General features: G+C 39.2%; 1 long non-coding RNA gene across 1 annotated transcript in view; it reads left to right on the top strand.

Annotated features, from left to right (window-relative positions):
• The window catches only part of LOC309654476, a 31479-nt gene extending 23737 nt beyond the window's left edge, over positions 1–7742 (top strand). Inside the window, exon 2 of the long non-coding RNA XR_014260279.1 lies at positions 4490–7742. This is a non-coding gene — a long non-coding RNA (uncharacterized lncRNA). The remainder of the gene's footprint in view (positions 1–4489) is intronic.
• The last annotated feature ends 9530 nt before the right edge of the window (positions 7743–17272 follow it).

The following is a 17272-nucleotide window of genomic DNA, read 5'->3' as shown; positions in this document are numbered from 1 at the left end:
ACCCAGAAGTACTTTCCAGAGACTTTTGTCTTCAAATATCTAGCAATTTCAATGGGAGCTAAAACATGCTTCATCTTCCTAATGTTGATAATCTTTCTCCATCTTCATGGTTTAAGCAAAAGCAGAAGACATCACAGGGACACCTCAGATTTCTATCTGGTAATCACCCTTAGTCATAGCAATAGAGATCCCATATTTCATTTTGATATCAAAATGCATTACAAAGCTACAGTAATCAAAAGAGTGTGGTACTGCCATAAAGATAGATATAAAGACCAATGTGCTAGAATAGAGAGCCCAGAAATAAGCCCTGGTCTATATTGTTAAATAATTTTTGACAAGGGTGCCAAGAATATTCAATAGGGAAAGGACAGTTTTTTCAACAAATGATGCTGGGAAAACTATATATCCACATGCAAGAGAATAAAGTTGGACCCCTACCTAATGCCATATACAAAAATTAACTCAAAATGGATCAAAGACCTAAGCATATGAGCTAAAACCATAAACTCTTAGAAAAAAACATAGGGGAAAACTTCATGATGGTGGGTTTTGCAATGATTTCTTGGATTCAGCAATAATTTATCAGATATAACACTAAAAGAAGGACAAATATATGATTCCACTTATAAGAGGTACATAGAGTAGTCAAATTCATACAGACAGAAAGTAGAATGGTGGGTGCCAGGGGCTGAGGAGGGAGGATATGGAGTTATTATTAAGTGGATAAAAAGCTTCAGTTGGAGAAGATGAAAAAATTCTGGAGATAAATGGTGGTAATTGTTGTACAACAATGTGAATATACTTAATGCCATAGAACTATATACTCAAAAATAGTTAAAATGGAAATTTTAGTCTATTTATATATTTTACTGCAATTTTAAGAAAAAATGAATTTGTTGTAAACTTAGTAATTTACCCTCCCAAAAATATCCATGCCCTAATCCCAGGAACATGTCGAATATGTTACTTTACATGGTAAAAAGAACTTTGCAGATGTGATTAAAGTAAAATGGAGATATTACTCTGAATTATCTTGGTGGGCCTGATGTAATCATAAAGGTCCTTATTCAAAGGAGGCAGGAGAATCAGGGTCACTAGTAGATGTGACAAGGATAATAAGAGGTTCTATTGATACAAGGAAGGGCCCATGAGCCAAGGAATGAAGGACAGGTGGCCTCTAGAAACTAGAAACTGAAAAAGACAAGGAAATAGGTTCTTCCATGAAACCTCTAGATGGAACACAGCCCCACGACACCTTGACTTTAGATCTCTCACTTCCAGAACTGTAAGAGAGCAATTTGTGCTGTTTTAAGCCATTAGGTTCATGGTAATTTGTTACAGCAGCGATAGGAAACTACTACATAAATTAAATAGTCTCTGCCCTTCAAACACTCATCATTTGGTTTCAGCTACTTCTTGTCAGCAGGTACTAAACTAGAAGAGCTCTGACTTTATCAAGAGCCAAGATGAACTTACAGAAAAGCTGTTGATATTTGATCTGTTGCCCCTCTCAATTCCTATGACTATGTCTTGGTCAAAGACGCCTGGCTTTTCTCCCCTCTTGGGTCTTCCCCATCCCCTCCTGACCAAGGATGAACAATTATGAGCTCAAAGATCACTATGGCATGTGCTGGGAGGACTAGCCAGTATGGTCTGTAGCTCTGAGTGCCTCATCCTGGCAAATGGTCTATGCCAGATCATTCCCCTCAGTCCAGGCAGTCCAGTGAAATAGAACATGGCATTACTGACATCCATCTGACTCTGGGCTCAGTGCCTGGCACCACCTTGTGCAGATATTACCAGCAATCCTATTTTCCAGATGAAAGACACTGAGCCCCAAGGTTGCACAACCGGTAGTTGATGGAAGTGGTGTTTGGATTCAGTTAAGTCAGGCTTGAAGTCAGCCTACTCATATCCAGATTCTCTGAACTGAGGAACTCCAAAAAAAACACCACATCTGCTCCACCCAGTCCTTGGCCTGTTTTTATGCCCACTTGCCTATAACCCCACTTTCTGATCATCACATACTTGGATAAGACCAGAGGTGAAGTCCTCTGCCAGAAGTGTCTTTTATGATACAACATGGAGCATCAAATGTGAAGACAGGAATGAAAGAGCATAGGGTTATCAAAGAGGTGAACTTGTGGGAAAGATGTGTTTTTATCTCAGTCAACCAGATGGTCCATGATGTGGCTAAGGAAACCTCTAAGAAAAGAAGAAAACAATCACGGAGATGAGGCAGAGTCTTTGGGAAGTTGCGGGTGGGTGGATGGGTGGGTTTGCTTTATTTCTTTTAAGGATTTTCACCTCTAATATTTATTAAATCAGTTTACTTTATCTCCATTATCACCACCCTAATCCAGACTGTACTCACCGCTCACAAGACACTGTAAGACCCTAAAAGCCTGTGAATTGTTCTTTCCATATCTTATCTAGCCACTTCTAGCCCCCAAAATCTATTCTCCTTACTGGAAGCCATAGTAATCTTTTTAGAACTTTGAAGATATCATTCCACTGTCTTCTGGCTTCCATTGCTCCTGTTGAAAAGTCAGGTATCAAACTTATTATTGCTCCTTTGAAGGTAACGTGCATTATTTTTCTTTTGTCTTTGGTTTTTACTATCTTTTACTATCTTATCTTAGTCTTATTATCATACTTGCTTGAAATACAATACTGTGATATTGTATTATACTTCTGGACATTACAGAGCTTCACAAACCTGTGGATTAATATCATTCATCAGTGTTGGAAAATATTCAGCCATTACCTCTTTAAATATTGCTCCTGCTCTTTTGACTACCATTTCCTTCTGGGATTCCATTTATATGTTAGATCTACTGACTGAGTCCCACATGTCTATGTCTCTTTTCTGTATTTTCTATTTTTTATCCCTGTGTGCTGCAGCATGGAGATTTTCTGTTGACCTGCCTTCCAGTTCACCAATTCTACTTTCTATTATGTCCAGTAACTATTGCTGTTAATGATATTGTTTATTCAGTTCTAGAATTTGACATTTGATTTGATCTTATAGATTCAAATCTCTGATACATCCTCTATATTTCCAGCCATTTTCTCCATGTTCTTACCATACATATCTGGTTACTTAAAAGTCTTATTAACTAACTCCTATAGCTGGATCATGTGTGGGCCTATTCCCTTTAACCATTTTTCTCTTGGTTTTCAGTCATGTGATCCTGTGTTCTGGCATGTCTAGTAATTGTTGAATTCATGTGTATTGTTTATAAAACTTGTAGAGACTCAGGTGATGTTATTTTCCTCTTTAGACCATTTACCCCTCCCTCATTTAGGCAGATAGAGTAGTTGATGATCTTAATCTAATCAGAGATTATGCTATTACAAGGCTGTGTTGCCATCAAGGTAAAGCTCAATCTATTTCCTGTTGGCCTTTATTTAAGGCACAGCCTTCCAAGATTTTCACCTAAAGGACTGGCATACTCACTGCATCACCTCCCCATAATCAGTTCTGAGCTCTAATTTTCATCTCTTGAAACTATGAAGACTGTTGAAATGAAAACTCTGCTGTGTTTTTTTTTCCAGAGGACTTGCACTTAGGTTTTTTGCCTCCCGCTCCATGCAGCCTCAGAATTCAACTGAGGGGAAAACTGGTTGCAGGCATGAGGTCTCCTAAGTCTCTTCCACAAGCTCTACTGGTTTCCCTTTTCCCCAGGAACAGCCTTCCACTAGTGCAAATCTTGGATATTCAACCTCTTGCCTATACCCAGAACCAGCAAATGGACCCAGGCTAAAAGAGGCTGCAGAAGTCAGTTCACTTTTCCAGAGTCCTAGCCACCCTTATCCTCTTTGCCTCAGCAGTTCTGTGCTGCCTTCAAACTGATAATTTCTATACTTTATCCATTTTTTTTCCAGTTGTTCTCTACAGGATGAAACTTTGCCACCAGCTACTCCTGGTAGTCACTCAATGTAAACTTTTAAAACTCACAGACTTACAAATCTAAGTATTCTTCTGCTTCACATCTCCAAATGTTCCTTACTAGTAATTAGAGTAAAAATCAAATTACTAGCCTTCTTTCTCCTGCATGTGTGCCTGCTACCTTCCCAGACTAACCTTTCATTCCTTGCACTCCCCGCCCCCACTGCACTGCAGCCAAACTGCAGATTTTATCCTCAATCCAGGCCTTGACATACAAGCTGTTCCCTACCTTGGATGTGCTGCTAGAAAAGCCTTCCTAGAAGAAGAGTCTGGCTTGATAGTAGTGATCCTCAACCTGATCCCTTGGTTTGGGGGGTAAGAGGTGGTGGCAAGGGATATCCCTTTACTCCCCAGTACTCCTCAGGCAATTATTAGATGTACAACCTCAGAAAAAGTATTGCTCTCTCTGAGCCTCAATGCTCTCATCTGTAAAATGGGAAAAGCATTCAAAGCTCTCTGTGAAGACTAAATTAGGAGTTGCATTTTAAAGTGCCTGCCTTTACATGACTATGATCTTTCCTCTTTATTCCAAAGCACGTCAACCAAGAAGGAACATTTCCATCAGTAAGACTGGCTTGCGTTTCCATGGCAATGGTACATTTCCCTTTTCTCAGCAGTCTGGCCTCAGCCATCAGATATGTTTTGAGACATTGTAGTAACATATAAACATTCCCATCTTAACAAGAACCATGCCCCCACTTAAAGCCAAGAAGATGCTCTTGTTACAAGCTATTATTTCTTGGAAAAACAAGAAAAAAAAATCCTTAGATGCAAGTATGTTTCATATTTTTAAAATATCCTAATCCTTGACTAACTTCAGTATGTCTGTAATTGCTTTTTTCTCCTCATGTTTTACGTCCATTATGTGGTTCTATTGTTCGAACGTCGCTTCAAATGAAATTGTGCCATTAAAAAGACATAGCGCCTTTGGATCCTTTTAGTCCAGCTGTGAACTTTAGACTTAATCCTTTAGGGCACTCTTGTCTGGTAGGGTTTAATTTATATTAAATTTTCTAAAAGGAAAGGCAGGATGGTCAAAGCAAGATAGCGAGACAGACAAGGGTCTGTATTTCATAAATTAATAAGCATCACCGACCGCCTTTCTTGACCCTTTAAACTCTGTGAAATTAATATAAGTAGACAACCAAGGCCCAATTGCCCCCTCCAGAGCCTTGCAAGTTCACTTAAGCAATCCAAGTTTACTTAAAGTTTTATAAGCCAGCTTTTAGAGCAAGTCCTTTGTGCTTATTACTAGTGACAGTGAGCATTACAGCAGCCAATGAACCTTACTGACTTGTGACCCCAATATGGTCGAGCACTGTTATCAAGGGAAATATCAGAATCAATGCTTGTATATTACATTGAGGTCCTGACTTCTGAAAAAGCCCCCTATAGACCCTTCAGAATATGTCAGTGAAATAAACAGCTAATACTGTGAGACAATCTACCAACGATGGTCAGAAAGTGCTGTTTATTTAACCACTTTTCAACCATCTTAACCCTTCTATAAGGTGTATGTTTCCAAAAGAAAGAAATGACAAATTTTCATGCCCCCAATTCTTTTGCGATGGAACCACATTTATGCCCACTTTTTCAGGTGAAAACTCGTGTGGTCTTGCCACAGGGAGCAGGGAATGCCATGTCGTCTTCTTCCTCGATTAACAGGCTTGCATTATTAAACAGCTCTGGTGGAAGTGGTGAAGGTACCACACCTTTTCTCCCATGGCACCCCCCATATGAGCTTTCATTTACAACCAGCATTTGCTGGAAGAAAGCTGGGCTCACCACCACGTTTTACTTACTGGAATTACTCATGTCACTGCTTCAATAGTACCCTCTCCTGCATATATAATCACCAACTCTGTGCATGGAATTTTTATGTAACTTTTTTAAAAATTCTATTTCAGTCATACTCAGGTTTTTTTATTACTTAGTTGTCCTATCGGGCATAAGAGAACAATCTATAATTATTGTGATTTTCAGAGCATAAGTTTTTTGGGCTTTTTTCCCACTATAGTTGGTCAAAGAACTTAAAAATCTTACTAGAATACCAAAAATGAATATGTAAGATACTTCATATATAAAGAATACACCCCTTCCTTTCCAGGTGATAAGAAAGTAAACCCAAAATTCCTGAAGTCCTTCTAATGCTGAGATTTTCTCTTCTATTTTTTGATCTTATCTTTCCCCCCAATCACAGTGCACTGAGCCATTCAAACGTCCCCATCTGTAGAGTGCTGGTTCCTGAGGCTGGAAGTCTTCAAGAACACAACTTATAAACTTCAGCCCCTGGCAGTGCATTCGATCTGAGCTAACCTGCCCAGAATTCAATCCAGAAGTCAGAATTACCCGGGGGTGCTCAGTAGAAGATCAAAAGATGCTGCTTCTCCCTCTGCAAGTCCAATCATCTTGTTTTGGAAAAAAGTAATTCATATGCATTTAAACTTTTATTGAGGGGCAGGCACTGTTTAGTGTTCCTCAAAGGAACCTGTTTGGACCAATCCAACAGCTGACTTACCTTAGGCATTTTATAAAGAGATAGTGCCCTTTGGATGCCTGGGAGTGGGGTGTGGTCCAAGCCCAGGGGTAGGAGAGAGGTCTGCTGACAGGGCTGAGAAGGGCAGGTGTTCTGTCACAGCAGAACAAGGTGATTCCTTCTGGGCAGCCACAAGGGTCATGGCTCAAAAGGCAGAGTTGCAAAGCCCCTGGATGAGAAGTTGGGCCAAACTGGTAGAGATGGAGAGCAGAGAGAAAGACCAAGGGCAAAACAGCAGGTCCTATGCAGTCTCCAAAGGCCACATTCAAAGGCCCAGAAATTATTCTTATTGATATCCAAGCATGAGTTCCAAGGGGTGGATTGGATGAGGGTAGACAATTGGCTCAGATGAGCCAGAAGTGCCTTCCTGATATAACGCATTTACTAAGAAGATCCTTTTCCCTGTGAAAGGTACTCTCCGGGAAAGGAAGCATCCTAGCACATTATCCCTGAGGCAGCTATACCTCTACATAGAAGGCCTAATGTCAGTAAGTAGAGTCAAGGTCATCCTAACCCACATCACCAATGAGCCTTGGACTCCCCAAGACATTGACTATAAAGCATTGACTGTACCTTAGGATGACTTGGGAAGGGGGTGGCTTTTGCAAAAAATTAGGGCCAGGGGCTTCCCCTAACCAAGTGAAACGGGGTGTCAAGGGGTACTTTTTAAAATCTTCTAGGTGATTCTAATGTACAACCATAGCTGAGAACCACTGACCTAATACAAACCTGACTTAAAGGAAAGATAAGGAAAGGAGATAGCAGGTCAACTTCATCAGACGCCCATGAAGCCCACCAGCACCAGTGCCACCACCACAGTTTATGCCAGGCACGTGCCTGAAACCTTCTGACTCAACCAACATCCAGCCTGCCTGCTTCTCAACAGGAAAAAAAAATGCATCTATAAAACCAAATCAACTCTGACACCCACAATTAATCCACCCTTCAGCATACCCCTCCTGAGAATGGGTCTAAAATAACTTGAACCACATCATCTTCTTTTTAATTTTTTAAATGCCCTTGGGGAGTATAACACCTCCCTACCCCACCCCTAAATACAAATCAAAATCAGAAAGGATCAAGTCCCTTGTCATAGAGAGAATTTTCTCCCTCCCGCCCTTATCTTTGGAGTCTTCATTATGCCTGTTAAACTTTATTTCTCTGGATGACCAGTTCATCTGCCTTACCACTTCTCTCTGTTTGACGGATTCCTACTTATCCTCTAACAAAAACAAAAATAATAGCCAGGATCATGATGACAGATCACATTTTTATGGGTGATTTGCCCTGTGCACAACTTGCATTAAGCATTTTGTTTGCAGACACATCTCATTTAAAGCTCACAACACCACTATGATGCTGTTATGCTCATTTACAAAAGTGGGAATGGCCAAAGTCACAAAGCTAGGAGGTGAGGAAGCAAGCTTACAGACCCATGCAGCCCCATCCCAGCTGGGCTCCTCACCCTGCTGCTAAATGCCTCTCTGAAAATTCAGCCCAGATGTCACTGTCTTCATTTTTTTTAATAATTGTAATCATTGCTAAAGCCATACCAGGCACTAGAAAATTTATTACACTGGTATCAAAAATATGTGTACATTTGAAATTTTTCATAACAGAAAGCTTTTTAAAATATTATGTAAATAATAATATTTTTAGAAATTTAAAATCTAGAGTTCCTCAATAAAATATTAGCAAATTTTAAAAAAATGTCACTGTCTTTATAAAGCCCATCATTTTCCCTTTAAACAGCCCAGAAAGGGGTCCTTCATTCCTGTAGTGTTCCCATCTCCTCTACATTGTATCTCAAATGGCATTGTCACATTTTTTGTTTAAACATATGTATTTGCCACAAGATTGTGAACCACACATGGGGGGGCCCTCAATTTTATTCACCTTGGTTTATTCCAAAGACAGTCAGGGTCCAGCAGATAATAAGGTCTCAGTATCTGCTCAATGAATGAATGGCCAAATAATTCATTCTTAAAGAAGAGTTCCTTCACTGTTAAAACCAAAGCAGTCAGGGCACCATCAAGATGGTGGAGGAGTAAGACGTGGAGATCACCTTCCTCCCTACAAATACATCAAAACTACATCTACATGTGGAAAAACTCCTACAGAAAACCTACTGAATGCTGGCAGACGACCTCAGACTTCCCAAAAGGCAAAAAACTCCCCACATACCTGGACGCCCTCAGGCGACCTACACGCAGAGGCGGGGCCAAATCCAAAGCTGAACCCCAGGAGCTGTGTGAACAAAGAATAGAAAGGTAAATTTCTCCCAGCAGCTTCAGGAGCAGTGGATTAAATCTCCACAATCAACTTGATGTACCCTGCATCTGTGGAATACCTGAATAGACAATGAATCATCCCAAAATTTAGGCAGTGGACTTTGGGAGCAATTGTAGACTTGGGGTTTGCTTTCTGCATCTAATTTGTTTCTGGTTTTATGTTTATCTTAATTTAGTATTTAGAGCTTATTATCACTGGTAGATTTGTTTATTGATTTGGTTGCTCTCTTCCTTTTTTATTATTTTTTTTCCATTTTCTCTTTTTGTGAGTGTGTATGTGTATGCTTCTTTGTGTGATTTTGTCTGTATAGCTTTGCTTTTGCCATTTGTCCTAGAGTTCTGACTGTCTGTTTTTTGTTTATTTTTTTGTTTGTTTTTTAGAATAGTTTTTAGTGCTTGTTATCATTGGTGGATTTGTTTTTTTGGTTTGGTTGCTCTCTTCTTTCTTTCTCCCCTTTTATTTTTAATTACATGTTTTTACTTTTAATTTTTTTATATTTTAATTATTTTATTTTATATTATTTTATTTATTTATTTATTTATTCTTTCTTTCTTATATTTTCTCCCTTTTCTTCTGAGCCATGTGGCTCACAGGGTCTTGGTTCTCTAGCCGGGTGTCAGGCCTGAGCCTTTGAATTGGGAGAGCCGAGTTCAGGACATTGGTCCACCAGAAACCTCCTGGCCCCATGTAATATCAAATGGTGAAAGGTTTCCCAGAGAGCTCCATCTCAATGCTAAGACCCAGCTTGACTCAACGACCAGCAAGCTACAGTGCTGGACACCCTATGCCAAACAACTAGGAATACAGGAACACAAACCCACCCCCTAGCAGAGAAAATGCCTAAAATCATAATGAGTTCACAGACACCCCAAAACACACCACCAGATGTGGTCCTGCCCACCAGAAGGACAAGATCCAGCCTCATCCACCAGAACACAGGCACCTGTCCCCTCTGCCAGGAAGCCTACACAACCCACTGAACCAACCTTACCCACTGGGAGCAAACACCAAAAACAATGGGAACTACGAACCTGCAGCCTGCGAAACAGAGACCCCAAACACAGTAAGTTAAGCAAAATGAGAAGACAGAGAAATACACAGCAGATGAAGGAGCAAGGTAAAAACCCACCAGTCCAAACAAATGAAGAGGAAATAGGCAGTCCACCTGAAAAAGAATTCAGAATAATGATAGTAAAGATGAATCAAAATCTTGGAAAAAGAATGGAGAAAACACAAGAAACGTTTAATAAGGAACTAGAAGAACTAAAGAGAAAACATACAATGATGAACAACACAATAAATGAAATTAAAAATTCTCTAGAAGGAATCAATAGCAGAATAACTGAGGCAGAAGAACGGATAAGTGACCTGGACGATAAAATAGTGGAAATAACTACCACAGAGCAGATTAAGAAAAAACAATGAAAAGAATTGAGGACAATCTCAGAGACCTCTGGGACAACATTAAACATACCAACATTTGAATTATAGGGGTCCCAGAAGAAGAAGGGGAAAAAAAGGGACTGAGAAAATGTTTGAAGAGACAATAGTTGAAAACTTCCCTAATATAGGTAAGGAAATAGTCAGTCAAGTCCAGGAAGCACAGAGAGTCCCATACAGGATAAATCCAAGGAGAAACATGGCAAGACACATGTTAATCAAACTATAAAAAGTTAAATACAAAGAAAAAATATTAAAAGCAGCAAGGGAAAAGCAACAATTAACATACAAGGGAATCACATTAAGTTAACAGCTGATCTTTCAGCAGAAACTCTGCAAGCCAGAAGGGAGGGACAGGACATATTTAAAGTGATGAAAGGGACAAACCTACAACCAAGATTACTCTACCCAGCAAGAATCTCATTCACACTAGACAGAGAAATTAAAATCTTTACAGATAAGCAAAAGCTAAAAGAATTCAGCCCCACCAAACCAGCTTTACAACAAATGCTAAAGGAACTTCTCTAGGCAGGAAACACAAGAGAAGGAAAAGACTTACAATAACAAACACAAAACAATTAAGAAAATGGTAAAAGGAACATACATATCTATAACTACCTTAAATGTAAATGGATTAAATGCTCCAACCAAAAGACATAGACTGGCTGAATGGATACAAAGACAAGACCCACACATATGCTGTCTACAAGAGACCAACTTCAGACCTAGGGACACATACAGACTGAAAGTGAGGGGATGGAAAAAGATATTCCATGCAAATGGAAATCAAAAGAAAGCTGGAGTAGCAATTCTCATATCAGAACAAATAGACTTTAAAATAAAAATTACTACAAGAGACAAAGAAGGACACTACATAATGATCAAGGGATCAATCCAAGAAGAAGACAACAATTGTAAATATTTATGCACCCAATATAGGAGCACCTCAATACATAAGGCAAATGCTAACAGCCATAAAAGGGGAAATCGACAGTAACACAATCATAGTAGGGGACTTTAACACCTCACTTTCACAAATGGACAGATCATTCAAAATGAAAATAAATAAGGAAACACAAGCTTTAAATAATACATCAAACAAGATGGACTTAATTGATATTTATAGGACAATCCATCCAAAAACAGCAGATTACACTTTCTTCTCAAGAGCTAATGGAACATTCTCCAGGATAGGTCATATCTTGGGTCATAAATCAAGTCTTGGTAAATGTTAGAAAACTGAAATTGTATCAAGTATCTTTTCCAACCATGTTATGAGACTAGATATCAATTACAGGAAAAAATCTGTAAAAAATACAAACACATGGAGGCTAAGCAATACACTGCTTAATAACCAAGAGATCACTGAAGAAATCAAAGAGGAAATCAAAACATACCTAGAAACAAATGACAATGAAAACACAATGACCCAAAACCTATGGGATGCAGCAAAAGCAGTTCTAAGAGGGAAGTTTATAGCAATACAATCCTACCTCAAGAAACAAGAAACAACTCAAATAAACAACCTAACCTTTCACCTAAAACAGTTAGAGAAAGAAGAACAACAACAAAAAAAAAAAACCCGGAAGGTAGCAGAAGGAAAGAAGTCATAAAGATCAGCCAGAAATAAATGAAAAAGAAATGAAGGAAACAATAGCAAAGATCAATAAACCTAAAAGCTGGTTCTTTGAGAAGATAAACAAAATTGACAAACCATTAGTCAGACTCATCAAGAAAAAAAGGGAGAAGACTCAAATCAGTAGAATTAGAAATGAAAAAGGAGAAGTAACAACTGACACTGCAGAAATACAAAGGATCATGAAAGAATACTACAAGCAACTATATGCCAATAAAATGGACAACCTGGAAGAAATGGACAAATTCTTAGAAACGCACAACTTCTGAGACTGAACCAGGAAGAAATAGACAATATAAACAAACCAATCACAAACACTGAAATTGAGACTGTGATTTAAAATCTTCCAACAAACAAAAGTCCAGGACCAGACGGATTCACAGGCAAAGGCTATCAAACATTTATAGAAGAGCTAACACCTATCCTTCTCAAACTCTTCCAAAATATAGCAGAGGGACGAACACTCCCAAACTCATTCTATGAGGTCACCCTCATCCTGACACCAAAATTAGGCAAAGATGTCACAAAAAAAGAAAACTACAGGCCAATATCACTGATGAACAGATCACACACCATGATCAAGTGTGGTTTCTCCCAGGAATGCAAGGATTGTTCAATATATGCAAATCAATCAATGTGATACACCATATTAACAAACTGAAGGATAAAAACCATATGATCATCTCAGTAGATGCAGAAAAAGCTTTTGACAAAATTCAACACCCGTTTATGATAAAAACCCTCCAGAAAGTAGGCATGCAGGGAACTTACCTCAACATAATAAAGGCCATATATGACAAACCCACAGCCAACATAGTTCTCAATGGTGAAAAACTGAAACCATTTCCACTAAGATCAGGAACAAGATAAGGTTGCCCACTCTCACCACTATTATTCAACATAGTTGTGGAAGTTTTAGCCACAGCAATCAGAGAAGAAAAACAAATAAAAGGAATCCAAATTGCAAAAGAAGAAGTAAAGTTTTCACTGTTTGCAGATGACTTGATACTATACATAGAGAATCCTAAAGATGCTACCAGAAACCTACTAGAGCTAATCAATGAATTTGGTAAAGTAGCAGGATACAAAATTAATGCACAGAAATCTCTTGCATTCCTATGCACTAGTGAAGAAAAATCTGAAAGAGAAATTAAGGAAGCACTCCCATTTACCCTTGCAACAAAAAGAATAAAATACCTAGAAATAAACCTACCGAAGGAGACAAAAGACCTTCACTCAGAAAACTATAAGGCACTGATGAAAGAAATTAAAGATGATACAAACAGATGGAGAGAGATACCATGTACTTGGATTGGAAGAATCAACATTGTGAACATGACTCTACTACCCAAAGCAATCTACAGATTCAATGCAATCCCTATCAAACTACCAATGGCATTTTCCACAGAACTAGAACAAAAAGTTTCACAATTTGTATGGAAACACAAGAGACCCTGAATAGCCAAAGCAACCTTGAGAAAGAAAAATGGAGCTGGAGGAATCAGGCTCCTGGACTTCAGACTATACTACAAAGCCACAGTAATCAAGACAGTATGGAACTGCTACAAAAACAGAAATATAGATCAGTAGAACAGGATAGAAAGCTCAGAGGTAAACCCATGCACATATGGTCATCTTATCTTTGATAAAGGAGGTAAGAATATACAATGGAGAAAAGACAGCCTCTTCAATAAGTGGTGCTGGGAAAACTGGACAGCTACATGTAAAAGAATGAAATTAGAACACCTGCTAACACCATACTCAAAAATAAACTCAAAATGGATTAAAGACCTAAATGTAAGGCCAGACACTATAAAACTCTTAGAGGAAAATATAGGCAGAACACTTCATGACATAAATCACACCAAGATCTTTTTTGACCCACCTCCTAGAGAAATGGAAATAAAAACAAAAATAAACAAATGGGACCTAATGAAACTTAAAAGCTTTTGCACAGCAAAGGAAACCATAAACAAGACCAAAGGCAACCCTCAGAATGGGAGAAAATATTTGCCAACAAAGCAACAGACAAAGAATTAACCTCCAAAATATACAAGCAACTCATGCTGCTCAATATGGAAAAACAAACAACCCAATCCAAAAAGGGCAGAAAACCTAAATAAACATTTCTCCAAAGAAGATATACAGATTGCCAACAAACACATGAAAGAATGCTCAACATCACTAATCATTAGAGAAATGCAAATCAAAATTACAATGAGCTATCACCTCACACAGGTCAGAATGGCCATCATCATAAAGTCTACAAACAATAAATGCTGGAGAGGGTGTGGAGAAAAGGGAACCCTCTTGCACTTTTGGTGGGAATGTAAATGGATACAGCCACTATGGAGAACAGTATGGAGGTTCCTCAAAAAACTAAAAGTAGAACTACCATATGACCCAGCAATCCTACTACTGGGCACATACCCTGAGAAAACCATAATTCAAAAAGAATCATGTACCACAATGTTCATTGCAGCACTATTTACAACAGCCAGGATGTGGAAGCATTCTAAGTGTCCATCAACAGATGAATGGATAAAGAAGATGTGGCACATATATACAGTGGAACATTAGTCATAGAAAGAAACGAAATTGAGTTATTTGTAGCAAGGTGGATGGACCTAGAGACTGTCATACAGAGTGAAGTAAGTCAGAAAGAGAAAAACAAATACTGTATGCTAACACATAGATATGGAATCTAAAAAAAAAAAAAAAAAACGGTTCTGAAGAACTTAGGCGCAGGACAGGAATAAAGATGCAGACATAGAGAATGGAGTTGAGGACACCGGGAGGGGGAAGGGTAAACTGGGACGAAGTGAGAGGGTAGCATTGACATATATATACTACCAAATGTAAAATAGATAGATAGTGGGAAGCAGCTGCATAGCACAGGGAGATCAGCTTGGTGCTTTGTGTCCACCTGGAGGGGTGGGATAGAGAGGGTGGGGGGAGATGCAAGAGGGAGGAGATATGGGGATATATGTATATGTATAGCTGATTCACTTTGTTATACGCAGAAACTAACACACCATTGTAAAGCAATTATACTCCAATAAAGCTGTTTAAAAAAAAAAAGCCTAAGCAGTCTATTCATCACAGAAGCTCAGTATTTACTTCCACGTTTTTTCCCTTTCCCTGCTCCTCATTTGGACAAAATAAAGAAAAATGCATTTTTCACAAAATTCCCCACACACACTTGCACTTTTTTTCTGCTTGGAAATGACAGCGTAGGCGTGCAGAAGCCAGTGGGATCTAGAAGGACATCAGTCACTTTCACAGCTGGAGTCATAGCACTTTCCTTATGGGAAACTTTCTGCGGCAAGCAGAACTTGCTTCATCCTCACCAGGACAGGACAGGGGTCAGCAGTAGGAAGAGCCAACATCCCACCCACCAGACTTTGATGCCACTCTTGGGCCTGGTGGAGCAGACTTAGTCTTCTACCCAAGAATGGTCTGTATGCCTCCATTTCCCTTCTGAATTCAAGGAGGAGTACAGAAAACGCCATGAAGCCAGCTCCGAACAGAACAATGACTTAACTCCAATGCTATTCAAAAGTGGTCCCGGGGGAGAGTTCTCCAGTGGTCTCTCTGTCCTTCCTTCCCAGGGTCCAAAATACTTGAGTTCACCTCTCAAAATGCAAAGAAAAGGAAATCCTGAGTGCAGACATCAGGTTTTAAATTACTGAACATCCCAAAAGAAGTATAGTCTTGCTTCAAGCTTTTCTTCAAATGGGAAACGATTCACAAATCAGGAGGCCGTTGGGAAGAGTTTGGCAGATTATCACTTTCAAGCATTGAAATCATCAATCCTATCTGAGAGCTATTTCATTCTCGACAAAATCCTGTCAGCTCCCAAGATTATACCTAGAGACAATGAAGCCACCAGCCCTTTGGCAGATGGCAGAATCAACCTTTACAGGCCAGGCACTGAGTGCTGGGCTCTAGCCCTTCCTCCATGCACTACCCTCACTGACTGTTGGCCAGAGGCGCATTCCACAGATGGGAAAAGAACCCACAGACCCATCAGAAGTCACATTTACATGGCCAAGAGCAGGGCCTTTGTGGACAAGTGGATTTTTTTTTTTTTTGAATTCAGAAATTACAGTGTATCTTTTTTTTTTTTTCACACACACACACTGTATTTTATTTTTACAAGAGGTAAATAGACTGACACCAAGCATTGTACATGGATGACCACAACAAAAGCAACAATGATTGCAATTACCAAACATGAAACACACTCATACTATGTCATAATATTGACATTCAGTCCAGTAATCCTCCACTGTAACAGCTCCTTTAGACAAGTGGATTTTGATTCCAATCCCAGTTGCTTCTTTACCAGGTAAGTCTCAGTTTCAGCACATGGGCCTCTCATACACGGTTCATAGGAAGAAGATCAACTGGAATTGGAATATTTGTTTAATTATATGCCTAAATATAGTTTCTAATTACCTTATTGAATAAAGGCCATTAAATCCAAAAGGAACCCTGCAAATACCCATTGGTTGTTAATCAATAAATCTTAAAAATTCTGGTAGTCCACAGAACATTATTTTTAGAAGAATACCATTGCTGTCTTATACAACTTCTGCTTGTCTGAATTTAGAGCACCCTAACATTTTCAAATCCTATTTCTAACACCTTCAATAGAAATGTGTGTAAAACAGGAGAAATCTGTGAGCACTGTGTGTTATCAGAGCCTGATTATTTCTATTTATCCTTTTATTTGACACACTAGGGGTTTTCACATCCCAGCACAGGGCAATTGATCAAAGTGAGATTTGGAAGGGGTGAGAGGTGTACCTTTCTATTGGAAAGTGGAGAAGGGTTATTGCACATATGGACCTCTCAAGCAGAGCGATTCTAGGGAAACACATATCTGAATGTGGGGGATTTGGAAATAGATTCCCTTAAAACTGTCCATATATGTGAACTTCCCAGAAGAACTTCAACTACCAGGAGTACACACACACCCATTTAAAGATTGCAGCTTAAGATACCATGTGCTTTTACTAGTCTTATAGTTGCCATTAAATCTGTTTTGAATAGGTTTCTCCCACTTATATACTTAGCAAATTCATACTCACCTTTGGGGACACAGTTCAAATATTCCTCAGTGGATGGCCACAGTTAGTTGCTTTCCTTTTACTGTACTTTCCACCCACCTCCACTTTAGCATGTACCTCATTGCCTGTTTCCCCAGGGGTGGGGTGCCTGCTACACACAGCGTCTGGAATACAGCAGATGATCGAGGGAAAAGGCTGTGACATGGATTCAGACACCACCGCAGAAATCTTGGCTAAAGTAATGGTCGTTTGGACAACAGTGGGGATGGAGATGATAAGAAATAGCAGGATTTGCTCATGGGTCCTACGTGATTTGAGGAAGAAATAAGAGCTAATGA

Source organism: Balaenoptera physalus (genome assembly GCF_965194825.1).
Source record: "Balaenoptera physalus genome assembly, chromosome: 2".
Lineage (NCBI taxonomy): Eukaryota > Metazoa > Chordata > Mammalia > Artiodactyla > Balaenopteridae > Balaenoptera > Balaenoptera physalus.
This window is presented reverse-complemented; position numbering and strand designations above follow the sequence as displayed.